Source organism: Loxodonta africana, unplaced genomic scaffold (genome assembly GCF_030014295.1).
Source record: "Loxodonta africana isolate mLoxAfr1 unplaced genomic scaffold, mLoxAfr1.hap2 scaffold_49, whole genome shotgun sequence".
In the NCBI taxonomy this organism is placed as follows: Eukaryota; Metazoa; Chordata; class Mammalia; order Proboscidea; family Elephantidae; genus Loxodonta; species Loxodonta africana.
This window is the reverse complement of record NW_026975207.1, coordinates 998,286-1,026,069: the sequence shown is the minus strand read 5'-3', so window position 1 is coordinate 1,026,069 and position 27,784 is coordinate 998,286. Positions and strand designations below refer to the sequence as shown.

The window sequence follows — 27,784 nt, the reverse complement described above, 5'->3', positions numbered from 1 at the left end:
ATGGCGATGACAGAGAAAAAACTAAATACTTGAAATAGATCAGTAGAAAATATCCATTCTGCAAACAGAGAGGAAAATATGGAAAAAAATGGACAGTGCCTCAAGAACTAGACAAAAAGCTTATTTATTGGAACTCCAGAAGAAGTGGACAAAATGTGTGGTGAAGAAAATAGTATTTGAAAAAATACTGGCTGAACACTTTCCAAATGTGGTGAAAGACATAAACTTACAGATTCAAGAAGTTCAGCAAACCACAGCAAGTTAAAGAATTCTATGCCCCAATACCGTATTTGCACAAAAATATTCTGCGGGTTATGGGTTTTTTGCCAACCCAGTGGGCCTTACCCCACATCCCAAGTATATTTGTAAGTACATTACTCTAATTTTTTTTTTTTTTTTAACAGCAGCGTGTAAAAAGAAAAAAACAGTGTACTGTACTTACAGACATACCCGGGAGGGGAAAAACAGTTGACACACATATATATATATATAGAACATGGGTTACTTGCATAAAAATACCATACATCATAATCAACTGCAGAATAACAAAGGTCAAGAAAATACTCAGGAAGGAGGTAGAGAGAAAACAACACATTTCACCTGAGAAAAACAATTTGAATGACTCTGTATTCACTATCAGAAGCCATGGAAGCCAAAAAAAAAAGATTGTGAAACAACATTTTTTCAACCCTGAAAGATGGAAATACTAACCCAGAATTCTATGTATCATGTATCTATGTATCATTACCTTCAGGAGTAAAGCACAAATAATGCCATTCTTAGGGGAAAGAAAACTGAGAGAATTCATCACCACCAGACTTCTAAGTGAAACACTAAAGGAAGTACTTCAGGTGGTAGACTTGGAACTTCAGTTGTTATTTAAGGAAAGCAGAAAATGTGGAAACTATGTGGTTAATATACTACGTCAACACTGTAGTTACTGCACAACATGGCGCTGGACAAGCCTCTTTGGAAAGTTTTTCCAGTCTCTTGGAAACGCTTGGAAATACGTCCTGGCAAATCATTATTAGAGAATGGAATTAATTTTGACAATACCTGAGAGATGTCTGCAGTCAAGTCTTATGAATAAACTGGAAAATAAATTTACTGACTGAAACTAAGGTGTGGTAACAAAACATGAGCCTCAGTTCCCGTGTGGCCATGAGCTGGCTCTGAAGGCCAACCTTCCCCAGAAAGGCATCTCAAGCACATTGGGGGCAATGGCTTCCTGTTGTTATTGCTAGGTGCCATCGAGTGGGTTTCTGAGTCATTGTGGCCCAGTGTAAAAGGAGAACTGCCCCGATAGGGTTTCCTGGTTTGTAATCTTAACGGAAGCAGTTCGCCAGGTCTTTACTCCTTAGAGCCTTTTGGTGGGTTCAAAAAACTAACCTTCGGTTAACAGCCGAGTGCTCAAACTTGGCACCACCTGGGATCCTTGGAGCAATGGCAGCACCACAGAATTTGGTAGAAACCTTCCCATAGGCCTTCTCTGAGAGGTAACCCCTTGCTTAAGGACCAAGTTTAGGTTTTATATATACTCATTCTACATAAAGTCTAGATAAGAACTACAGTGCTTCCTTGAGCGGACAATATGTATATGCCCTCCATAAACAAAATGTGTCAAGGGCAAAGTTTAATATTAAACCAAGGCATTTCCCGTCAGTCCTTACCTGAGAGGGTCTTCGTGAGAATTTCCTGAGACTCTTGGAAAAGGACTTAGTAGACACTGCTTCTTTTTACCTCTTTGCTCCTGAACAGAAACCTCTGCTAAGAGGTCCTGCGTAAAGCTCCAAACGCCTCTTCTTATCCTGAATGTAAGCCGTGTAATAAGACCAGGAACTAGGCATTCAGCTGGGTGAAGAAACCCAGGAGTACTTCCTGTCTTCAACACCTTCCAGTTCCAGCGAAATCCTGTTACAAGTCACTAGATCAGCTCAGGAGCTGGAAGACTGAAATTCCTGGTCCTCTGACAACTGGGAAGGGCAGGGTGGGGTTAGGCAGAGCCTCCTTGACCATCACTTGCCCCAAGAGGCTCTGGAGGCTGCTTCATGTTATAAGTCAAAGGCCCTTCCAGCCCAGGCACATAAGAGCAGGGGAAGACTTTGTCCATTGAAAGAAAAGATGGGTACAGGAGTGGCAGGTTTTAGGGCACTCAGCATTGGTCAGCTTTACGACTTCAGGACATCCTGGCCCATGGTCGCCTTCACGACTGGACCTTTATAGCCTCTTCACCTCTCCGTCCTTCCCAGTTTTCTCCCAGGACCATGAGCTGTGGCTTCTGCTAGTTTCAGTGATTTCAGTATTTCAGTAGCTCCTCACCCCACTCAGGGGAGGCAGTTTTGCAGACTGCGGGACACAAATCCACAGTGCTGTTTACGTGTCCTTCAGCAGAAACACTTCTGAAGGTACAAGTTGGCCTGACAGATTCTGAGACCCAGGCAGAGAGAAGCCCAGGGGGAGGGTCACTGGCTTCAGGAAGTGTCAGCACTCTCAAGGGTCATGTCCCTGGGGTCATGCCCAACTGCAGGAAAAACGAAGTGGGCTCTGAGGCTCCGTGTGCTGACCGTCCAGTACACAGGCCCTGGAAGCCTTGGAAGGATTCTGTCTTAGTCTAACCCAGCACTGGGGAAATCCTCACAGGGTAACAGCAGTGATATGCCTGGGGATCTTTATTCTAAAAGTCTCAAAGCAGTTGATACAGTCTTGTGAGGTGGGAGATGAGAAAGCTTGGGACCACCGAGAGAGGGTGGCAAAAGAAGGAAAACTTTATCACTCCCTCTGTTCAAGTTTTTTTTTTTTTTTTTAATTCCAACTGGGGCTCCAAACAGGTCTTTGTTGTTAAAGTTGTATTTCTCTGTGTTAATTTATGATCCTTAACTCAAATCTAGAGTTTCGAGCTCATTTTGATAATTCCTCTTTAGTCTGTGGAGACAGGAGTCTGCCTTCAGCCAGTGGTGAGAGTGGAAGAAATAAAGTCCCTAGTCCAGACTGGGGCAGGCTCTGCTGCTCCGCAAACTAGGGGTGCGGTCTCTGAAGAGCCCTTCTGAGGACAGCACAGGAGGGGCGTCCCGCCTGGAGAAAGGGCAGAGGGGGGGTGGGGGATTGTTTGTGTGAGCAGTGTGGCCTCTGTGGCTTCGCCTTCTCCTCCTGGAAGTGCAACCTGGGCCCTTCACGTGCGGAGTCAGAGTCCTAGGGTGACCACAACTCTCCAACCCTTTCTGGGTCACCCTCTGGACCCAAGTCCCCATACGCCTCCTCTGCCCTCCTATTCCAGCATAAGCACTGTGACTGGGCTCAGGGGTGTACCCTGGGACTTGACATCGGTAGCCTCAGGCTTCCCCTAGTTCTGGTGGGACCTGTGAGCCTAGCGGGTCTGAGTTCAGGGCAAGGCTGGGTGGGCTGGGACTCTCGCGAAAGGCTCCTGCAGCCAGCTCCTTCCTGATGCACGTGAGATTGTGGTGGGGCAGCCTCCGACCTGGCACCTCCCCTGGGCGCCCCTCTCCACACAGCCCTGCCCAGTTCCCTCCCCCCCCACAACCGCCCAACCACCTCCTCCTGCCTCCTAGTTCTAGAGGAGTGCTCTTTTGATGCGCATTTGCAACTGGCACCCCATGGCCCTGCACAGAGTCAATCAAGCTAATGACCTCAACCTGAAGTGCACAACTTTGAAACTGCTAGATAGGTGGGAAATGAACAAAAAAAAAAAAAGAGGAGAAACACTTAACAACAGTTACAAAAAAAGTTATATGGGACTGTATTCTCACATCATGGACTCAAAGATGCTGGGTTGTATTTTTGTTTGCCAACAAGTCTTAGATAAGGGAATTGGTGCCAGGAATAGATGTAGAGTCTGACTTTGGAAAAATGAGGGAAAATCTGGGATTGATTAATTGACGTGGATGAGACTGAAAATAGTGATAACAACATAACATTTAAAGAGGAAATCCTAGCAGCCTAGAACATGCAGTGGAAATTTTTCAAAGTAGCACCAGAAAAGACCTTTAATCACTACACAAAATGGGTCAGTAGTTCAAGATCTCCCTAAGAAAACAGGAGGCCGAGACCACTCTCATTCAGGTTGCAGCAAACAGGCAAGAAAAAGAGCATTTTAATCTTCTGCAAAGTCAGAAAAGAAGAGAAAAAGATGAGATGCTCCTCTACTTCATCCCTAAGGCTACTTTAATATTGACACCAAATTAGACAAGGATGACAGAAGAAGAGTTACAAGGCAAGCACACCAAGTAACTGGGATGCAAAAATCTACATAAAATACTGGCAAAGGAAATCCAGCAAAGTATAAACCATGTAATACGCCATCATCAAGGGGGTTTATCGTCAGCATGCAAGCTTGAGTGAACATTAAAGATTTAATAATTTAATTCATCACATGCATAGATGGAAGAAGAAAAGACATGCTCATCTCAAGAGATGGGGACAAAGCAGTTGATAAAATCCAATCACACTGAGAGATAAGGATGCTGAGCAATCATGGACCAGAAAACGAGTTCCTTAAGTTGGAAAAATACAACTGGCATGATAGTTCATGGTGAAATGCGGGACATTCTCTTTAAAATTAATTAACATTAAAATAAGAATGCTTTCCCAATTTGAAGACTGGCGTCTGGCATCTTAAACGTTAGCAAGCAGCCATCTAAGATGCAACCATTGGTCTCAACCCACCTGGATCAAAGGAGAATGAAGAATACCAAGGACACGAGGTGATTACGAGCCCAAGAGACAGAAAGGGCCACGTGAATCAGCGACTACATCATCCTCAAACCAGAAGAACTAGTCGGTGCCCGGCTATAACCAATGACTGCCCTGACAGGGAACACAATAGAGAAACCCTGAGGGAGCAGGAGAACAGTGGGATGCAGACCCCAAATTCTCAAAAGACCATACTTAATGGTCTGACTGAGACTGGAAGGATCCCGGTGGTCATGGCCCCCAGACCTTCCGTTGCCCCAGGACAGGAACCATTCCCGAAGCCAACTCTTCAGACATGGATTGGACTGGGCAATGGGTTGGAGAGGGATACTGGTGAGGATTGAGCTTCTTGGATCAGGTGGACACTTGAGACTGTGTTGGCATCTCCTGCCTGGAAGGGACATGAGAGGGTGGAGGGGGTTTAGAAGCTGTGAAAAGGACATGAAAAGAGAGAGTGGAGGGAGAGAGCAGGCTGTCTCATTAGGGGGAGAGTAATTGGGAGTGTGTAGCAAGGTGTATACGGGTTTTTGTGTGAGAGACTGACTTGATTTGAAAATTTTCACTTAAAGCACACAAAAAAATCATTAAAAACAGAAGGATGCTTTCTATCATTATTTATATTAAATATTTAACACTGGAGGTCCAAACAAAACGACAACAAAAAGAAGGAAAAGCTGCAACTGCTATTATTCATAGATTACAGAAATGCCTCCACAGAAAAATTTCCAAACCATTGAAATTAATGCTAGTCAATCCTAAATATAAACTAAAAAATAAACTGCATTTCTATACATCAGCATCAAGCTGACTCTGTTGTAGGTCTTAGTGAAAGCAGAGGACACTGATAGGGAAATAGCAGGATTTGGGTGGGCTAGACAAGGAGGGGAGAACACTATTTTACACCAGGCTTCATGTATAACCATGGGTATGTGTTAGTCATCTAGTACTGCCATAAGAAAAAAATAACACAATTGGGTGGCTTCAAAGAACAGGTATTTATTTTCTCACAGTTCAGGAGGCTAGAAGTAGGAATTCAGGGCATGGCTCATGTCTACTTCAGCTTCTAGCAGCTTCCAGCCACCCTTTGCGTTCCTGGCCTTGTAGATTATCTTCCCCTTTGTCTGTCTCCCTCTTCCCCTGTTTGTGTCTGTGTCTATTCTGCTATTTTTATAACTCAGAAGGGATTAGGTTTAGGAACCACCCAAAACTGGTATGGCCTCATAAAAATAATTTTAAAAATCCCCTATTTCCAAATCAGGTCACATTTATAGGTACAGCAGTTAGGATTTCAACATACCTTTTGGGTTACATAATTCAGTCCATATAGTACCCTCACCAGATATTCTGGACTGAGAGTACAAACATGAGCAGCTGAGAGTTCTATTTTTTTTTCTTTCTATATTAGTTGGCTATAACTTGTCTGATTCCACCCATACAAACTTTGGAGCAACTTATTATGAAGGACCAGGCCAAGCTTTATTAGCCATGTCCATTATACAGAAAAACGCACACATTCCCATCACTGAAGCCCTGAGAAATTCATCGATAAGGGTGGAATGGGGTTGGGACCAAGAATTGTTTCATGGCGTTGATAACATGGCATAGCTGTTAGACATCTACGTAGAGATGTCAGGTAATAATACTGACAGCTAACACTTACTGGTGCCAGGACTCTTGTGAGGGCTTCTCCTCTCTTAAGATACTTTCTCTGCATGATACCCATGTGAGGAATGTATCATTATACGGCACATTTTACAGATGAAGAACTCAGTACAGAGAGTTAGGCTGACATTTGAATATAAGTAGCGAACCAGGAGGAGTTGAAATGGATGGAGGTGTAAACATCGCATCCTCAGATACAGACAGCCACTGATTCACTGAGGCATCCTAGAGAGAGGGTGTCAATAGAGAGAGAGGACTAAGCACTGAGCCTGAGGGCACTCTGACATCTACAAGCCGGACAGATGAACGGCAGCCAACAAAGCTCTCTGAAGTCCAGTGTGGTTCCTGGAGCATGGTCTGTCCTTTCTCTGGACTGCATTTTACCAGTCCCCCTCCCACCCACACTGGGTTTCCCCTTTACAATGGCAGGGACAGTGGGTACCTTTCACCACTGTGTCCACATGATGTAGACTATTCCTGGCACATGGAATCTCTCTAAATATTGACTGATTGAAAAAACGAAAGATGAAAATGATGAATGAAATCATAGTTTGCTACCCCCACGTGTCTGTCAGTTTGTCGTACTGTGGGGGCTTGTGTGTTGCTGTGATGCTGGAAGCTATGCCACCGGTATTCAGATACCAGCAGGGTAACCCATGGAGGACAGGTTTCAGCTGAGCTTCCAGTCTAAGAGAGCCCAGGAAGAAGGACCTGGCAGTCTACTTCTGGAGAGCATTAGCCAGTGAAAACCTTATGAATAGCAATGGAACACTGTCTGATATATGGCTGGAAGATGACCTCCCCAGGTTGGAAGGCACTCACAAGATGACTGGGGAAGAGCTGCCTCCTCAAAGGAGAGTCAACCTTAATGACATGGATGGAGTGAAGCTTTCGGGACCTTCATCTGCTGATATGGCACTTCTCAAAATGAGAAGAAACAGCTGCAAACATCAATTTAATAATCGGAACCTGGAAAGTACGAAGTATGAATCTTGGAAAATTGGAAATCATCAAAAATGAAATGGAATGCACAAACATCGATATCCGAGGCATTAGTGAATTAGGCAATACCAGCCCATTTTGAATCAGACAATCATCTAGTCTTCTATGCTGGGAATGACAACTCGAGGAGGAATGATGTTTCATTCATCGTCAAAAAGAACATTTCAAGATCTATCGTGAAATACAACGCAGTCAATGGTAGGATAATAACCATACTCCTACAAGGAAGACCAGTTAATACGACTATTATTCAAATTTACACACCAACCACCAGGGCCAAAGATGAAGAAATAGAAGATTTTTTTCAGCTGCTGCAGTCCGAAATTGATCAAACGTGCTATCAAGATGCATTGATAATTACTGGCTATTGGAATGCAAAAGTTGGAACCAAAGAAGGATCAGTAGTTGGAAAATACGGCCTTGGGGATAGAAATAATGCCGGAGATCAAATGATAGAATTTTGCAAGACCAATGACTTCTTCATTGCAAATACCTTCTTTCACCAACATAAACGGTGACTATACACATGGACCTCGCCAGATGGAACACACAGAAATCAAACTGACTACATCTGTGGAAAGAGACGATGGAAAAGCTCGATATCATCAGTCACAACACGGCCAGGGGCGGACTGTGGAACAGACCATCAATTGCTCATATTCAAGTGCAAGCTGAAATTGAAGAAAATGAGAGCAAGTCCACGAGAGCAAAAATATCCCACCTGAATTTAGAGACCATCTCAAGAATAAATTTGACACATTGAACACTAGTGACCGAAGACCAGACAAGTTTTCAAATGACATCAAGGACATCATCCATGAAGAAAGCAAGAGGTCACTGAAAAGACAGGAAAGAAAGAAAAGACCAAGATGGGTGTCAGAGGAGACTCTGAAACTTGCTCTCGAACGTCGAGCAGCTAAAGCAAAAGGAAGAATTGATGAAGTAAAAGAACTGAAGATTTCAAAGGGCCTCTCAAGAAGACAAAGTAAAGTATTATAATGACATGTGCAAAGAGCTGGAGATGGAAAACCAAAAGGGAAGAACATGCTCGGTGTTTCTCAAGCTAAAAGAACTGAAGAAAAAAATCAAGCCTTGCATTGCGAAAGTGAAGGATTGCATGGGGAAAATATTAAACGATGCAGGAAGCATCAAAAGAAGATGGAAGGAATACACAGAATTATTATACCAAAAAGAATTGGTCAATATTCAACCATTTCAAGAGGTGGCCTATGATCAGGAACCAATGGTACTGAAGGAAGAAGTCCAAGCTGCTCTGAAGGCATTGGCGAAAAACAAGGCTCCAGGAATTGATGGAATATCAATAGAGATGTTTCAGCAAACAGATGCAGCGCTGGAGATGCTCACTCGTCTATGCCAGGAAATATGGAAGACAGCTTCCTGGCCAACTGACTGGAAGAGATCCATATTTATGCCTATTCCCAAGAAAGGTGATCCAAACGAATGTGGAAATTATAGAACAATATCATTAATATCACACGCAAGCAAAATTTTGCTGTAGATCTTTCAAAAACGGCTGCAGCAGTATATCGACAGGGTACTGCCAAAAATTCAGGCCGGTTTCAGAAGAGGACATGGAACCAGGGATATCCTTGCTGATGTCAGATGGATCCTGGCTGAAAGCAGAGAATACCAGAAGGATGTTTACCTGTGTTTTATTGACTATGCAAAGGCATTCGACTGTGTGGATCATAACAAACTATGGATAACACTGGGAAGAATGGGAATTCCAGGACACTTAATTGTGCTCATGAGGAACCTTTACATAGATTAAGAGGCAGTTGTTCGGACAGAACAAGGGGATGCTGATTGGTTTAAAGTCAGGAAAGGTGTGCGTCAGGGTTGTATTCTTTCACCATACCGATTTAATCTGTATGCTGAGCAAATAATACGAGAATCTGGACTATATGAAGAAGAACGGGGCATCAGGATTGGAGGAAGGCTCATTAACAACCTTCATTATGCAGATGACACAACCCTGTTTGCTGAAAGTGAAGAGGACTTGAAGCACTTACTAATGAAGATCAAAGACCACAGCCTCCAGTATGGATTACGCCTCAACATAAAGAAAACAAAAATCCTCACAACTGGACCAACGTGCAACATCATGAGAAATGGAGAAAAGACTGACGTTGTCAAGGATTTCATTTTACTTGGATCCACAATCAACAGCCATGGAAGCAGCAGTCAAGAAATCAAAAGACACATTGCATTGGGCAAATCTGCTGCAAAGGACTTCTTCAAAGCGTTGAAGAGCAAAGATCTCACCCTGAAGACTAAGGTGCACCTGGCCCAAGCCATGCTATTTTGAATCATATCATATGCACGTGAAAGCTGGACAATGAATAAGGAAGACGGAAGAAGAGTTGACGCCTTTGAATTGTGGTTTGGCGAAGAATATTGAATATACCATGGACTACCAAAAGAACGAACAAATCTGTTTTGGAAAAAGTGCGGCCAGAAAGCTCCTTAGAGGCAAGGATGGCGAGACTGCGTCTTAACATACTTTGGATATGTTGTCAGGAGGGATCAGTCCCTGGAGAACGACATCATGCTTGGCAGAGTACAGGGTCAGTGGAAAAGAGGGTGACCCTCAATGAGGTGGATTGACACAGTGGCTGCAACAATGAGCTCAAGCATAACAATGATTGTAAGGATGGCGCAGGATCACGCAGTGTTTCGTTCTGTTGTGCATAGGGTCCCTATGAGTCAGAACTGACTCGACGGCACCTAACAACAACAAGAACAATCTCTGAATACTTTAAGGGCCTTCGTGTGTAAGAGGGAGAAAATATGATCTGAGTTGATCCTGAGACTATCTCTTAGTGTTAAAGAATGCTGAATAACAATTAGATAAAAAGGTTCAATAGCAAAGATCTTTTTAAAAGATTTAAGTATAGGTTGAAGATTACTAGAAACATGCACGTTTAATATTTCAGCTATAGTCAAATTGCTAAAATTATATACTCCTTGCACACAGCAGAATATAATAAAACAATTTGATGCTGTCTGTAAAATAAACAAAACATTATCATGGAAAAGGCTAATATTGAGTGAAAGGAGCAGGATATAATATTTATGTGAATATACATAAATGTGTGTGACACACATATAAAACCCATTGCCATGGAGTCTATTCTTACTCATGGTGTTCCCATGTGTGTTAGGGTAGTCTCCAAATTTTCAGTGACTAGAATATACTCCTATAAGCAGGACAAAATTAAAGGAATATATTTAAATAATAACTTAACAGATGTGAAAGGATTAAACCTGCAGAGAGGCTGCCCAGGAACCCAAGACTACAATAACATTGGTATGGAAAGCAGAATGATGGTGTCGGGAAGCCTAGTGGTCACATGCTTCCAGCTCTAAAGAGAAGAGCAAATAAACCAGGGGAGAAGACAGTGAGCCAGAAGAGTGGGAGAAATGAAGCATTTCTCGAGTGGCAACTAAGGCTGAGCCTCTGCTGATGGCATGTAGTCCCTCATTTAAACCTTACAAGGATGTAATGGGTGGGATAGACCTTGTTATCCACTTTCATCATGCAACATTTTATTAATTTGAACAGTAGCATATTATAAAAACAAATTAGAAAATAGAGAAAAGTATAATAAAAGAATACGCCTCATCCGTTGAGTACTATTATGCTGCCTCAGCAGCTGCTCATTGTTGTTGTTGTAAACATACCACACAACCTTTGGTGACTGAACAACTGACAGTAATTAGCATTAATTGGCTGTGCAACGCTGCCCTTAATCAATGTGACTTTTCCACCACTCTTAACCAGAACTCAGTCTCCATATGCAGGAACACCCCTTTATTTCCTCCCTCCTGCCCCTGGTAACCCCTAATAAACTTTTATGTCTACACATTTGCTTGTTTTTGTAAAAGATGGGTTTTTGAATCTGAAAGTTCATGACAAGCCACAAGGGTAAATTCATGTGGTAGAAGTTATTTGCAATACATATATCCTACTACTGACTTGGTTCTGAAATACATAAAGAACAATCCAAAAAGGAAAAAGGAAAAAGAAAGCAGACAGTTTGATAGAAAAATGAGCAAATACTTGAACACTGTATAAAAGATTTCTATATGGCCAAGAAACATATGAAAAGTGACAAACCTTCACTGGTTATCAGAGAAATTCTAATTAAAAGCCACAATGTGATACTATCCCCTACACGCCAGATTGGCTAAAACGGAAAAGATGGAAAATACCAACTATTGGGTATAACGTGGAGTAACTGGAGCTCTAATCTACCGCTAGTGGAAGTGTAATTTGGTACAACCACTTTAAAAATGTTTTGTCCGTATCTACAAAAGCTGTGAACATACATATATCCTAGGACCCAGCAATTCTACTTCAAGATACATACCCAGTAGAAATGGGTACATATCTTCACCAAAACACATACACTTCTCAGCATCCGCTAAGGAATAAACACCTTCCCTAGGAATGTCTAACTTTTAAAGCATTATTCTCTGTCTGTTGTAAGGTGATATCCATATATGATGATAAGTTTACACAGAAAAGTCTAGAGCTTTATGTGAAATTCAGCAGCAAATCTCTAGAGGCTCATGTTCTCATAGCTTCTGTCGCCTCTGCAGCCCCTGCTTCTGTCTGTCCGTCTGCTGGGCTGCACCACATGGAACCAGTTATGAAATTCAAGCCCATCTTACACTCGCCAAGGTCCTATTCACACAAAATTTGTATTAGCTTAAAAGAAAAGGTGTGTAGATAAGACACACAAGGGATTTAATTGCAGCAAAACAAACCTTAAAATGAAATGGCTGGGAATGGTGGGCCTCCCTTTATAAAAAGGAGTCTTTGTACAGACTACGGGAAAATGCAGTTAAGATATGGGTCATGGGAAAAGGAGCGTTTGTAGCAATTTGGTAATTACTCAGACCACCTGTAAAAATGTTTTCATCCTTTTTCTCATACCTTACACAAAACAAAATTCCAGATGGATCGAATATTTAAAATTAAAATATGCAACCATAAAAATTTTAGAAGTTTTTATTTTCTTTTTATTGATAAAAGAGAAAGACTTTTTAAAAATCCCAAAATATGAAGGCTAAAACTGTTAAGATCTGTAGATCTTTGGCATATCAAAAAGTACATGAAGAGAGTAAAAATACAGGCAAAAAGGTGAAAAAAAGTTTGCAGGCTAAGGATTTGAATAGAGATTTCTCGAAAGCAGATATAGAAACTGTCAACAAGCACATGAAAAGAAGCGTAACCTCATTAGTCATCAGGGAAATGCAAATCTAAACTAAAAAAAACTAAAGTGCACTATTATTTCAAAACCAGTAAGACCGTTAAACTCAACAGGATGGACAACAAGTGTCGGCGACGATGTGCAGAAGCTGGAATACCGCTGGTGGAAATGTAAAATGATCCAATTGTTTTGGAAAATGGTTTGGCAATTCTGCAGAAAGTTAAACACAGAATTACCATACAACACTGCACTTGCACTCCTAGGTCTGTAGCCCAGAGAATCAAAAGCATGTTCACATACAAACTTACACAGAGGATTCCTAGTAGTGTTATTCATAACAGCCAAAATGTGGAGAGAACCCAAATGTCATGACCTGATAGACAGGATGTGGTATATTCATAGACTGGAACCACAAAAGGCACCAAGTACTGATACATGCCACAATATGGACGAACCTTGAGAATATTACGCTAAATGAAAGAAGCCAAACACAAATGACCACATCGTGTATGATTCCATTTACATGAAATGTCCAGAACAAACCAACACAGACAGAAGTAGATTAGTGGTTGCTACGGCTTGGAGGAAAGGAGTAATGAGGATGACTGTTAATACGCCTTTATTAACAAGGGCCTTTATTTACGGGGCACTGAAAATATTCTGAAGCTAGACAGTGGTGACTGTTGTGCCAAGTCTGCCCATATACTAAAAGCCACGGTATTGTGCATATTTTCAAAGGCAGTGTTACGGCAGGTGAATTGTATCTCAATAGAAGTATTTGTGATTCCTAAAAGACTAACTTTTCAATTAACATATAGAACCTATAAATCAGTAGGAAAAAAACAATCCAATTTTAAAATGTCTCCCTCCAGAGCAAAGGGAAGGGGGTACATTCCATCCGTACAGCTTATTTTTTTATCTCTTCATTATTCAGGTTCTATTCTCATCTTATGTAACTCTAAATTATACAAATAATTGTCTCCATTTTCCTTATCCCTGTTTTCACTATTTAACTAAATAAAGACAGCAACACAGTGTTTTTCATAAAAACCCACCCACATTCACTCAAATCATTTTTTAGCACTTCTTAGGTGCCAGGTACCAGGATGCTCTGACAAACACAACAGACAAGTTCCTGCCTGCATGGGCCTTCTATTTTTGTGAAGCAGGCAGATGATAAACCAGCCAACCAGCTCTTAATGTAACCTAACCTTAAGGAGGGAAACATGTAATTTTGGAGCTATCTCAAGCTGTGTCTCTCTCACAAACATTTCTCCGAACCTAGTGAAAAGTAAACACCTCGAAGGAACTCCGTGGGGCCAATAAATGTGAAAAAGCCATTTCATTTCAGTTTTGTTTTGTTGCTTTCACCTGCCACCCTGTCATTATTTTTTAATAACATGATTATGGAGCTGACATCAAACTCTCACCACTCGGCTGAAAGAAAAAACCAAACCAGTAGCCATCTAGTCAATTCTGACTCAGAGACCCTACAGGACAGAGTAGAACTGCCCCATAGGGTTTCCAGGGAGCAGCTGGTGTTAGGACACAATTCCCTCTTATAAGAACCTGAAAACTGTTCACTGTGGATGTGGGAGGGACTCAGTAGCACTTGCAGAGATTTCCACGTGGGTGGGGTGCTCTAGTGTGAGCATCGGGGGAATGGACCCCATGTGCACTTTGCAGCCTTCTGCAGATTATGACACAACAAACATTCACTCTTCATCGTCCTACATCTTGTAAGAGAACAGAGGGAATTGTTAGGCAGGACCCTTCGAAAATGCACGGCAAGAAATTTTATTGCAACATTAAATGGAAAATAAAATCTTCCTACGTTTTTCCTCCTTCCCTACCTCATTTCAAGGAGATAGCTGGACTCACAGTGTTGAAGCCCTGAAACTTCAAGACTCTGAAGAGTCTGTGGTAAAAGCCTCAGCTCACTGAGGTGATCACACTGCGTGAACTGGAGCCCAGGGGAAGAGTGACAGTCAGATAGTAGGGTCCTAGACATTGGGAAGGGGTAGGATCTCCTTCTTGATAGTGCCCTGGAGTAGGTTACAGCACCTCAAAGGCTGATGCAGGCACATAAGTAGACAAACCCTGTTATGCTGTTGACAGCCCCACCAAGGTTCTCATGCTCCAGCTGAGAAGGGAAACAGCAGACCGAATGCTTCTAGAGAGATCACCCACATAGGCTGAGGCAATGGGTGTGTTGAAGGTCTTCTCCAAGCACTGGTCCTTCATCAGACCCTGGGAATTATTGCATATCTGGATGAGGGAGTACCCTAAAAGTAAGTGAGGTTAAAAACTCCCCTCAATTTTGTAAGCAGGTAGTTCTGAGCCTCAATTCATTTTATTTTTTAAAAAATCATGCTTTTTTTCATACATGATTTTGTGCAGACTCACACATACAATTCGTATTACCCATTCATGCATTAAGTCAACAAAGATTTCCTGTATGAACAGCTACATGTCAGACCCTAGGCCAGATGCTCTCGGTGATGAAATGACTTAGAGAAGTTGCCTCACTGCCTGGTGAGAGAAACAGCCAAGTTAACAGGTGTATCAGTCACGTATTGCTGTGTAACAAATGACTCCAAAATATAGTGTCTTAAAAAAACAACCATTTACTAAGCTCACAATTTTGCAGGTTGTCAATTTGGGGTTCTTCTGATCTGGGCCAGCTACAGTGGCTCGTAGCAGGGCTTATTCATCTGTCTACAATTTGCTTCCAGCTCACCACCGAGCCAGTTTGCCTCAAATCAACTCAGTGAAACTGCTGGATCCTCTTTCCAATGGTCCCTCATCATTCAGCAGGCTGGCCTGGGGTCACTCCCACAGGTTCTCATGGTTTAAGAGCAACAAAAGGGCAAGACTCAATGTAAAATCTTTTCAATTCTCTCCTTGTATCATCTCTGCTACTATTCCAAGGGCCAAAGCAACTGTATGGTCAGCCTTCAACTAACAGGTGGAAAAAGACTCCTCCTGCTAATGAAAGGTACTCTGGAGTCTCATAGAAGGCATGGGCACAGAGAGAGGAAGAATGTGTAGTAAATGCAACTGTGTTTTATGCTGTGGTAAAGGGTTTCCTGGGTACAATGGAGTACAGAGCAAGAAGTGGACTCATCTACCAGGAGAAGATTCAGGGAAGACTACAACCAGGAAGTCATGCCTGAACCAAGTTGGGAATATGACTGAATAGTTAAGGGATGAAAAAAGGCCGAGCATCCAGGAAGCCCCAGGTATTTTCCACAGGCTTCAGTAAAAAGGGAAGGATGGCTTGATGAGAAAAGTCTGAGGAAACAGGGTAAAAACACTGGGGGATTTGTTACATTTGTGAACAGGCACAGATTATCTTTTGTTCTATTGTTTCCCTACCATTCCTGCCTCTTCTGTCCTTTGGGGTCACACAAAACAAGCCCCTACCATCCCCATGTTGGAACTTTTATTTTCCTTGGAGAAGTCTCCTCCTTCCTCATCACCACCCCAACCTTCTTAATTTCTTCCTCAAATGGTCTCCCCATTTGCTGGTTTCTCTTCTAAATGGCCTCCTAAACAAAAACAGAGTCTGTCATGGGATTTCCCCAAGTCAACTCCCAAACTTCCCATTCTGGCTGACCACAAAATTCCTGAGTCTTAGGGCTTTTTGGTAAGTCATAAACCTCATCTGTTCCAGTGGGGTCAGTTTTCTTCACCTCCACGCTTCACCAGGGAGAGTAGGCCAGCAGATGGGAAGGGAGAGAACATCTCCTAGTCAGAGAGCAGAGCCTGTGTGAAGACTCAGAGGCTAAGGAGACCTAAGAGTGGCTCAGAGTGGACATTTTATAACCAGAGCTGGAGAGACATGATTCCAACAGAGTCAAATGAGAGGACTGGGAGAAAGCAGCTGCCCATGATACTGTTATCATTCCCTGTGCTCTCTTTACCCACCAAGGGATAGTAACCCCTTACACGGCACGGAAAAGTTTCAATTCATTTTTAGTATCTAATCTCCTTCTTCCCACATTGGCACTAGCACTCCTCAAGCGCCTACCTGACAGTTTCATGTTTTTCTGGTTGCCGTGTTTAGCTCCAAACTGGGCCCATGGAACTCAGCACTGTCAGCAATGATGTCACACAGGATTACGGAAGCCTTGGTGCTAACTCAGATCTCAGCTGCTTTTTGAAAAGGGTGCCGACCTCAGGTCTTGTGGGAGAGAAACTGTAGCTACTGAATCAAGGAAATTCAGGAGCAAGCCAGAGTCCCCAGGTTATCAAAGCTTCCTGCTGGGAGAAGGGATAAAGGTCCTTCAGACCATTATGTTTGGACATCTTCACCCAAGCAGGATGAAACAGTGACACACGAGGAAAAGGCCTTTCTCTAAGACTCCAGATAAAGGTGAGGAAAAGTTGTCCCAGATTGATGAGTGCTACAGAACAAAAGGTCTGACTTCCACCAGAAAAGAGAGCCATGGTAGGACAAGATGAAGGATTTGGGATGAATGGATAAGGTCATAAGGAAGATTCTCCTGAGAAAGCACTTTCTGTCATTTAGTAGATAATTAACCAAAGTTTATTTTGTCAATAAGAAATGTAGGAATAAATGAGGGATGAAATGAAAGAATTCAATTGTAAGTTTGAGAGCTTTCCAGAATAGCTGCAGACAAGGCACTCTTTTGTTCTGGATCTGAACATGGTGGAAAGGAAGGAAGCCAGTGGGCAACTGGGGCAGAGAGTACAGGATGGTGGAAAGTGTGGGTTGCAAGAAGCGTACTTCATTATTATATTTTCTAATGAGATGGAATTAATATACCATGTGAAGAACTAAGGAAATTTCTCAGGAGGTTCTGGGAGTGGTAGGTTGAAGAGGCCAGAACCCACATCATTGAGGGCAGAAGAAGGGCTGTAGACTCCTTCCTAGATCCAGGAACTCCCCTTCCCCTCCTGTGTCTCCTGCCCACCTCCCTCAAGAGCCTAACAACCCCTAACCACAAACATGGCTACAGGATAGAATTTTTTATTTTCCTACTTTTCTTAACCTGAGCTTCATCTAGGATCAGTCATGTATCACTCTTTTCAGGCCAGTTTTGTTGCCCTCCCCACTACTATTACCTCTGCTGTCCTCCTCCACCCAGTGCTGCCCTCCACTGGCCCTGCTTCCTGCTGCTTCCTGCTTTTCTGACTGGCCTCTAATACCCTTTGAGAGATCCCCCACCCCATCTTCTGTCTGTCACTGGAGCTTACACTCCCCTCCCAAACTCCTTCTCTTTCTTCCTTAACTCGCCAATCATTCCCTCAAACTCAGAAAAAAACTGACCCTTAAGCTGACATATACAAGCCCCGCCCGCCCACACAGGAGGCATGGTTGTGATTCAGCTACTAAGGTTTGTGCCATCAGACTCTCAAATATGGACATCTGTTTCTGCCTCACGCTGAAGGACATGGTAATGGGCTTCTGTTCAGAGAAAGGCAATTTTAATCTCCTGGTGTAGGCTAGTTAACGGTACGAGGAGAAGTTTTAAATCACACAGAAAAGTACAAATTACGCTGTCTCTTTAAGTATAATTCCTTCTATGAAAATCCTTCCCTTCAAAGGAGGATGAAAACAAGTTACAAAGAGGAGACCGATTCTCCTGTTTCAATGTTTACACTCTAAATTTACTAAAAAAAATAACTTTCATAGAAAACAGTTTTTAGAGAAACCATGTATTATCATGAAGGTGCAGAGCATGAGGTAACTTCCATATTCCACAGGAGCAAATTCACTTCCATCCAACAAACGCAAAAAAAAAAAATTTTTTTTTAATGTGGCGATCCTCTGTTTATATTATAAACTATCACAGGATAAACCTTCGGCTGCTAACTAAAAGGTTTGGCAGTTGGAATCCACCAGCTGCTCCTTGGAAACCCTAAGGGGAGTTCTACTCTGTCCTATAGGGTTGCTATGAATTGGAATCTACTAAAAGAAAACTGGGAGTTTTATTTTTAAATCAATGTATTATAATTTTTTGAAAAACGATAGACTTTTGCTATAAGGTAGTACCATCACTGAAATTTTCTGGAGGAGACTTTATTGCCCAGAGTAAATTCCCTAAAGTATGGTCTGTGCCTGGGGAAGAAGAAAGAAACCATGGGGACTGTGGAAGTGGAGGATGGTGGTGATGGAGAGGCCTCCAGGGATCCCTAGACCAGAGACTTAGGTCACAGTTGAGACACCAGAGCCCAGAGGGCTCATGTAAATTAACTCTCCACTATTGCAAGTCTCAACCCAAGAGGAAAGGGTCACTCAGGGTAGAACATGAGAACAAAAAGCCCAAGTTCCAAGCCCAGGAGGATTCCCCAAGTATCAGCAAGGCCATCTGCATCAGCTTCCACTAGGCAGAATTCTCACTCATCAAATTACTCCAGAGATCCATAGGTCAAGTATGGGTATTCTACCCAAGTGTGTAAGGTCAAGGGGTTAGCGACGGTCTGGCGGACCAGACCAAAACATCTCACACCCCTGTCGGCAAAAGGCCCCTGGTCTTGAGGCTGAGTTTTTGAAGAAAGTGAGTGCCATCAGGTCTGCCCTCAGTCTAACCAACACTGAGTTCCTGGTCAGCATCCTGGAGTCCTGGCAAGAAGAGCCAGGTACCTCCAGGAGCATCTGGAGGAGGAGACAGGGGCTGAAGAGGCTACCACACCTACTGGTGCTGCTACACATGTCAGAAACCTGGCTGCAGAGGGTGCAGGCATGGCCTCAAGGTCAAAGGAGAAAGCGCCTGAAGACGTGCTAGGACTCTTAGACTGAGAGAAGCAGGATGTCTGGACTGCAAAATATGCACCCTTCAGGGAAGAACTTCATTCAGGCTTCTTAAACCCACCTCACCTGGAAGATCCACTCTTTCAGCCTTGTGCCCCTTCCACGCCCCCTCTAGTACATGGAGAGATCCAGCCCTAGAGCACCAGGGTGGAAGAAGCCCCAGGATAGCTGTCGAAGACATGAGGTCCACTCCAAAGCTCCCCCCGCCAAGGAGAGAAGAGGACAAGACTCATCTGCAGATGAGGTCTCAGGGCCCTGAGAATGAGCACAATGTTTGTAAGGAAAGAGAAATGGGATTTCAGTGGGACATGGAAGTCTGAGAAAGAGCCTCTGCAAAGATAGCTCTAAGGGAGGTGTGATTGTGAAGGTGGGCTGGTCACTGAGTTCTTTGTAGTACAAGGTACCAGATAGAAGCCAGACTCTGAGGGGAACCTGCCTGCCGGTGAGCAGTGGGCATAAAACCTTAAACCAATGAGAATCGAATCTCTTCCCAGCAGCTTCTGCACAGATCAGTGATGTTTGCTTGGTCTTTTCTCTTTTCTGTGGTCTAACCTGATCTGTCCTGAGATCAGAGAGTTGGAATAGAAAAGCTTGACTGAGATGAAACGAGCAAAGAGAAGACAAGGCCTCCTAAATCTGGTGAAGACAGAACACAGATAACCAAAGGTGAGGATGGGAAGAAACAGATTGAGTTCCAAGTCCCATCCACAGTATCCCAGGGCCTGGGAATCCCTGGAAGTGCCAGAGGTGTGTACTCCCTGGGAGATGCGACCCCAAGTGTCAGAGGAAGCCCTATGGAGCAAGGAAAGGAGGGCAGGGCCTCTAGGATGGGCACTTCCATACAGGCTGCCCATGTGAATTTCTCAGAGTGACCGTGACAGATCCTGAGAGGGAGAGTTTGAGGCAAAGGAAAGTAAGTTTTCTGAAGAGGGGTGAATTCCACAGTCTCCTGATAATGAAACAGAAATCCCGTCCTGCTCAGAGGTACTGAGTAGGAGGGATTGTGAATTCCCATCCTGCACAGAGGTTGGCTGGGAAGTTCAACTGTCTAAAGACAATGTGGCCAAAGTCTTTTTTATCTTTCAAAGATATATCTTTAACTTCCTGCAAATTCAATCCTGGAAAAAAGCCTAGAATATACAAGTGTGGGTTTTTCAGGAGAGCAACAAGGGGAGAAGGTGATAGTGGCATATCAGAGAAGGAGAACAACAGTCTAATAGTCCCTGTGTTACTTAATGAATCACACATGGTGTCCAGCATTCTTCCTTATCTGTAGACATGTAAATGCAGTAGATGTTTTAGCAATAACTGAATTAATCCTCACAGAATTCTTTTTGGCCATTTCCAGGCATAGAGACCAGAAGAAGTCATTAGTTACAAGAGCAAGCAATACTTCGCTGGTCTGAATTTTGTTCAATTTCTGTGTTTGCCCTTCATAGATTGATAAAAGTCTCTGAATCTGCCATTGAAGATAGTGTTTTCTCTATTGTTATGGATTGAATAGTGTCCCCCAAAATGTGTGTCAACCTGGCCAGACCATGATTCCCAGTATTGTGTGGTTGTCCTGCATTTTGTGATCTGATGTGATTACTTATGTGTTGTAAATTCTAACCTCTGTGATGTTAATGAGGCGGGATTAGAGGCAGTTAGGTTAATGAGGGAGGACACAATCTACAGGATTAGGGTGAGTCTTGAGTCAGTCTCTTTTGAGATACAAAGAGAAGAGTGAGCGGAAATGAGAGGGACCTCATACCACCAAGGAAGAAGTGCCTGGAGTGGAGCACGTCTTTTTGACCCAGTGTCCACGCACTGAGAATTTCCTAGGCCAGGGGAAGATAGATGACAAGGACCTTCCCCCAGAGCCACAAAGAGAGAAAGCTTTCTCCTAGACCTGGTGCCCTGACTTCAAACTTGTTGCTTCTTAAACTGTGAGAGAATAAGTTTCTGTTTGTTAAAGCCATCCACTTGTGGTATCTCTGCTATAGCCACACTAGATAACTAGAAAAAACATATATAAAATAGTAAAAAAAAAAAAAAAGTTTCAAATACACACACATACACGTATGATGTTATTAAACTTTAAAAGGTTTTACATTCTTATAACACATTTAACAATAGAGATTTGTATATAGAAGTTATAATAAGAGCCATCCCCACATAAGTATATTGTACCTGCTTCCCTGAAGTGTCCAGTGTCCAAAGATACATATGTACCCTTTTACACACTTCTTTTTGCCGGGACACATGTAAGTACATTCATTTGTTTGTTTTTATGGAAATTACGTCACACTCTACCCATGTTTTTCTCTGAATCACTCTTCACTTGACAATTTTTCATGGTTCCTCTAAATCAGCAGACATGGAAGAAGCACTCTTTTTGGTTCTTCTCATTCCTAACTCCCACCACTCTTCTGTCAGTTTGTTGTAGTGTGGTGGCTTGCATGTTGCTGTGATGTTGGAAGCTATGCCACCGGTATTTCAAATACCACCAGGGTCCCCCATGGTAGACAGGTTTGAGTGGAGCTCTGGATTTAGACAGACTAGGAAAAAGGACCTAGTGATCTATTTCTAAAAACAAGTGGCCAGTGAAATCTTACAAATAGTACTGGAACACTGTCTGATTGAATGACAGAGGATAACCCCTTAGGTTGGAAGGCACTCAAAATACAAGTGGGGAAGAGCGACCTCCTCAAAGTAGATCCCACTTTAATGACATTTGCTGATGGGGCACAACTCATCATGAGAAGAAACTGATGCAAATATTCATTAATAATCAGAATGTGGAATAAAGGAAGTATGAATCTAGGGAAATTGGAAGTCATCAAAAATGAAATCGAATGCATAAAGGTCAGTAATCCAAGGCATTAGTGAGCTGAAATAGCTTGGTTTTGGACATTTTAAACAAGACAATGATATGTCCTACTATGCCAGGATTGAGATACTGAAGAGAACGGCACCATATTCATCGATAAAAAGAACATTTCAAGATCTTTTCTGAAGTACACTACGAGCAATCGGTTAATACCCACAGGCCTACCAGGAAGACCAGTTAATAAGACTATTATTCAAATTTACACACAAATCATGAATGTGAAAGATGAAGAAGTTGAAGGTTTTTACCAAGTTCCGCAGTTTGAAACTGATCAAACATGATGCATTGATGAATCAAGATGTACTGATAATTACGTAATTAGAATGCGAAGTTGAAAACAAAGCAGACAAATCAGCAGTTGGAAAATAAGGTATTGATGATAGAAATGACACTGAAGCTTACATGATAGAATTTGGCAAGACCAATGACTTATTTATTGCACATACCTTTCGTCAGGAACATAAACGGTGACTATACTCGTGAACCACTCCAGGCAGAATAGACAGAAAACAAATTTGTGGAAGGTGATGATGGAGAAGGTCAATATCATGAGTCAGAATCAGGCCAGGGGCTGACTGCAGAACAGATGATCAGTTGCTCATACTCACGTTCAAGTTGAAGCTGAAGAAAATTCAAACAAGTCCATGAGTCAAAGTATGCCCTTGAGTATATCAAACCTGAATTTAGAGACCATCTCAAGAAGAGATTTGATGCACTGCACACTAATGATCGAAGACCAGATTAGTTGTGGGATGATAGCAAGGACATCATATATGAAAAAAACAAAAAGTCATTAGAAAGACAGGAAAGAAAGCAAACACCAAAGAGGATGTCACAAGAGACTCTGAATCTTGCTCTTGAATGTACAGTAGCTAAAGAGAATAGAAGGAAAAAGAAAGTAAAAGAGCTCAATAGAATACCTGAAAGGGAAGCTGGAGAAGACAAAGTATGATAATATAATGTGAACAGATCTGGAGTTAGAAAACCAAAAGGGAAGAAAACACCTGGCATTTCTCAAGCTAAAAGAACTGAAGGAAATATTCAAGCCTCTAGGTGCAATACTGAAGGATTCTATGGGCAAAATATCGAACAACAGAGGAAACATCAAAAGTAGATGGAAGGAACACAAAGACTCAATACACCAAAAACAATTGGTCGACGTTCAACCATATCAGGAGGTAGCATAGGATCAAGAGCTGATGGTACTGAAGGAAGAACTCCAAGCTGCACTGAAGCCATTGGCAAAAAACATGGCTCCAGGAATTGATGGCGTACCAAATGAGATGTTTCAACACACGGACGCAGTGCTGGAGGTGCTCACTTGTCTATTCCAATACATTTGGAAGACAGCTACCTGAACAAATGACTGAAAGAGATCTATATGTGTGCCCATTCCAAAGAGAGGTGGTCCAACGCAATGCGGAAATTATCGAGCAATGTCATTAACATCACATGCAAGAAAAATTTTGCTGAATATAATTTAAAAACAGTTGCAGCAGTACACAGACAGGGAACTACCAAAAATTCAAGCTGGATTCAGAGGAAGACATGGAACGTGGGATATCATTTCTGATGTCTGATGGATCTTGGCTGAAAGTAGAGACTATCACTAAGATGTTTACCTATTTTTGTTTACTATACAAGCACACTCAACTGTGTGGCTCATGACAAATTATGGATAGCTTACCAAAGAATGGGAATTCCAGAACACTTAACTGTAGTCATGCGGAATATCTACGTAGACCAAGAGGCAGTCATTTGAGTAGGGCAAGGGGATACGTGTGGTTTAAAATCAGAAAGTTATGTGTCATGGTGGTATCCTTTCACCATACTTACTCAATCTGTATGCTGAGCAAATAATCTGAGAAGCTGGTCTGTAAGAAGAAGAACATGGCATCAGTTTTGGAGAAAGATTCACTAACAACCTATGATATGCAGCTGATACGACCTTGCTTGCTGAAAGTAAAGAGGACTTGAAGCAGTTACTGATGAAGAGCAACCACTACAGCCTTCAGTATGGATTACACCTCAACATAAAGAAAACAAAAATTCTCACAACTGGACCAGTAAGCAACACCATGATAAATAGAGAAAATACTGAAGTCATCAAGCATTTCATTTAACTTGAATCCATAATCAATGCCCACAGAAGCAGCAGTCAAGAATTCAAACAATGTATTGCATTGGGCAAATCTATGGCAAAAGACCTCCTTAAAGTGTTGTGAAGGAAAGATGTCACTTTGAGGACTAAGGTGTGCCTGAGCAAAGCCATGATATTTTCTATCACCTCACATGCTTGAGCAAGTTAGACAATGAATACGGAAAACCGAAGAACTGATTCATTTAAAATATGGTGTTGGCAAAGAATACTGAATATACCATGGACTGCCAGAAGAATAAACAAATCCATCTGGGAAGAAGTACACCAAGATTGCACCATAGAAGCAAGGATGGTGAGACTTCGTCTCACGTGCCTTGGACATATTTTCAGGAGGGACCTGTCCCAGGAGAGGCTCATCATGCTTGGAAAAGCTGAGGGTCAGAAAAAAAGAGGAAGGCGCTCAACAACATGAACTGACACAATGGCTGCAAGAATGGGTTCAAACATAGCAATGATTGTGAGGATGGTTCAGGATCAGGCAGTGTTTCATTCTGTTTTACACAGGATCGATGGCATCTAACAGCCACAACTAACATATGTATGCGTATATATATGTATGTGTGTGTGTGTGTATATATATATATATATATACATACATATATATACCCATTGCTGTCGAGTCGGTTCCAACTCATAGTGACCCTACAGGACAGAGCAGAACTGCCCCACAGAGTTCCCAAGGAGCGCCTGGTGGATTCGAACTGCTAACCTTTTGGTTAGCAGCTATAGCTATTAACCATTATGCAACTAGGGTTTCCATATAAAAAAAAAAAAAATTTTTTTATATATATATACACACATACACACACATATATATACACACACTCTTTTTTTTTTATATATATGTGTGTATATATATATTCTGTTCAGCAGTTTTGCATCTCTAGAGATCCCAGGCTAAGACATTTGGTACCTACAGTGGTTCTAGAGGAACCAAATCTTAAGGATGAGTTTTCTGAATTGATTCTCAAGTCTGGCTAGTCTTAAAGGCACTGATGACTGTCTCCAGTAGTAAACAGGCTATTGCTAATCCATGGTGGGAGGTGACAATAGAAATACGCAAAATACTACTACAACTGGATCAAATATTTGTGAGACAAGGCTCTGCCTGATTACATATTTGATACTTTTCTATAATTTTGTCAGAATAAGAATAATAAGGAAGCTGCTTGGTTGGTCCTGCTTTTGGAGCCACACTGGTGAATGAAAGAAATGGGCTCAAAGCTCAAGCACCACATACAAGATCTGAAAGCTGCCACTTGTGCCCAGAAAGAAAACCATATTTCTTATAGTAACGAGGCTAATGCTGCCAAAAATAAACTCAGATTCTTATCATAAGAGTGACTGAATTAAAGCGCCGGTTGAATATCCAACCTCAAATGGTTTCTGAAGTTAGAGTCAGGGCACTGATTGGGAAGAAATGGGATCCTGAAACTTGGGATTAGGACATATGGGCAGATAGTCAGGAAGCGGGGGACAATGAACCTCCAATTTCTGTTGAATCGCTCTTCCTAACAGAACCAGACCTCTTACTCCCATCTGAAGAGATTCTCTAACTTTGCCGGCTAAGCCACCCTTCCCAGTAAAACAATTATCCCTTCCACCTCCATCTGATGAGATTACCCCAGCTGTGCCTGAAGTGTCTTGTTTGAGTTGTCTCCTGGCATGGTGTCTGGGGCATTGCCTGGGGCATCACCTTAGGCAGATGCCTTATAAGACACGGCTGAACATCCCACTGCCACTGCCCATTTTTGCTTCTAGACCTATACCTAGACTTCAGTCCCAACAAGCCCCGAAAGGTGAGCTATGAAGTGTGATCCAGGAAAAGCTATGCTAAACTCCAAAAGAACTGCTTGATTTTTCTAATATATACATACATACAGAAACCTGGTGAATATGTGTGGGAATGGCTATTATGGGTGTGGGATAACGGTGCAAGCAACATAAAGGTGGATTAGTCTGAGTTTATTGATATAGGCCCAGGAAGCATAGATTCTTCATTCAGTGTTTCAGCTTGAGAGGTTAGAAAAGGATCTCATAGTTTATTTGGCTGGTTTACTGAAGCATGGATTAAGTGGTGGCCTAAAATAAATCAAGTGGAAATGGCAGATCTGCCATTGTATACTGTAGGAGAAGGTATCCAAAGGCTGAGGGAAATTGGCATGTTAGAATGGATTTATTAGGCTGGACCCACAGACCCACACACGGAGTGCCCAGAGGGCTCTCTTTTTACCATAGCAGTGAGGTCCAAATTTGGGAAGCAAGCCCCAGCATTATTGAAGACTTCTGTGGTTGCTATTTTATATAAGTAAGAGTCCACAGTGAGAACTGCCCTAACTGAATGAAGACACCTGACTACAATGCAGTTGACTGGACCCCATGGTGGTAGCAGCCAAGTGGTGGCACTCAATCAACAAAGACAAGGTGGGTGTGGTTACCATAACAGACAGTAGAGTCAAAGCAGTAATCAGAACAGTCTGCTCGCATGGATTTATGGCATTGGCTACTTAGTCACAGTGTCCCTGGGAGTGAAAGAGCTGGGAAATGTACATCTCCTGGTACCTAGCGTCCTAGATATCTAGTGCTCCTGTAACAGAAATACCACAAACGGATGACTTTAACAAAGAAAATTATTCCCTCACAGTCTAGGAGGCTATAAGTCCAAATTCAGGGTGCCAACTCCAGGGGAAGGCTTTTTCTCTCTGTCACTCCTACGAGAAGGTCTTTGTCACCAATCTTCCCCTGGACAAGAAGGTTCTCAGCACAGGGATCCTAGGTCCAAAGGATGCACTGCTCCTGACACTTCTTTCTTGGTGCTACTGAGGTCCCCCTGTCTCTCTGCTCTTTTCTCTTTTATATCTCAAAAGAGATTGACTTAAAACAGAACTTAATCTTGTAGATTGAGCCCTGCCTCCTTAACATAACTGCTTCAAATCTTCGCTCATTAACATCATAGAGGTAGGATTTACAATACATTGGAAAATTACATCAGCTGACAAAATGGTGGATAATCGCACAATACTGGGAAGCATGGCCTAGTCAAGGTGATATATACATTTTGGGAAGACAGAATTTAATCCGTAACACCTAGTATGCAGCTATCCACCTGTTAATGCCTTTTTCTCCATACCTGTTTCAAAGTATCACCCGAAACAGTGTGCCTTCTCTCTGACCTAAGTATATAAGGACCAAATAATATAGAGGAATCTCTGTTACGTTTTCTCCATCTTACCGTTATTTGGCCTCATACGCAGACCCAGTCACTTAATTGCACAGCAGAATGAAGAGATTAAAGCCCCAACATTCTTGCCAGTGGACCAGGAAGGTAGCTGCTCAGACATCAGAGAGCCTCAGAGAGA

General features: G+C 42.4%; 1 long non-coding RNA gene across 11 annotated transcripts in view; it reads right to left on the bottom strand.

Moving 5' to 3' along the window:
• The window catches only part of LOC135229747 (uncharacterized), a 471,035-nt gene that overhangs the window by 37,221 nt on the left and 406,030 nt on the right, over positions 1-27,784 (bottom strand). For 7 of the 11 annotated variants that reach the window (XR_010320438.1, XR_010320430.1, XR_010320437.1 and 4 more), the window contains one exon: positions 22,711-22,885. The exons of 3 other annotated variants lie outside the window; for them this stretch is intronic. This is a non-coding gene — a long non-coding RNA (uncharacterized LOC135229747). Of the gene's footprint in view, positions 1-2,800; positions 3,073-22,710; positions 22,886-27,784 lie in introns of those variants that run through there. One more of the 11 variants, XR_010320435.1, reaches the window with a different exon arrangement.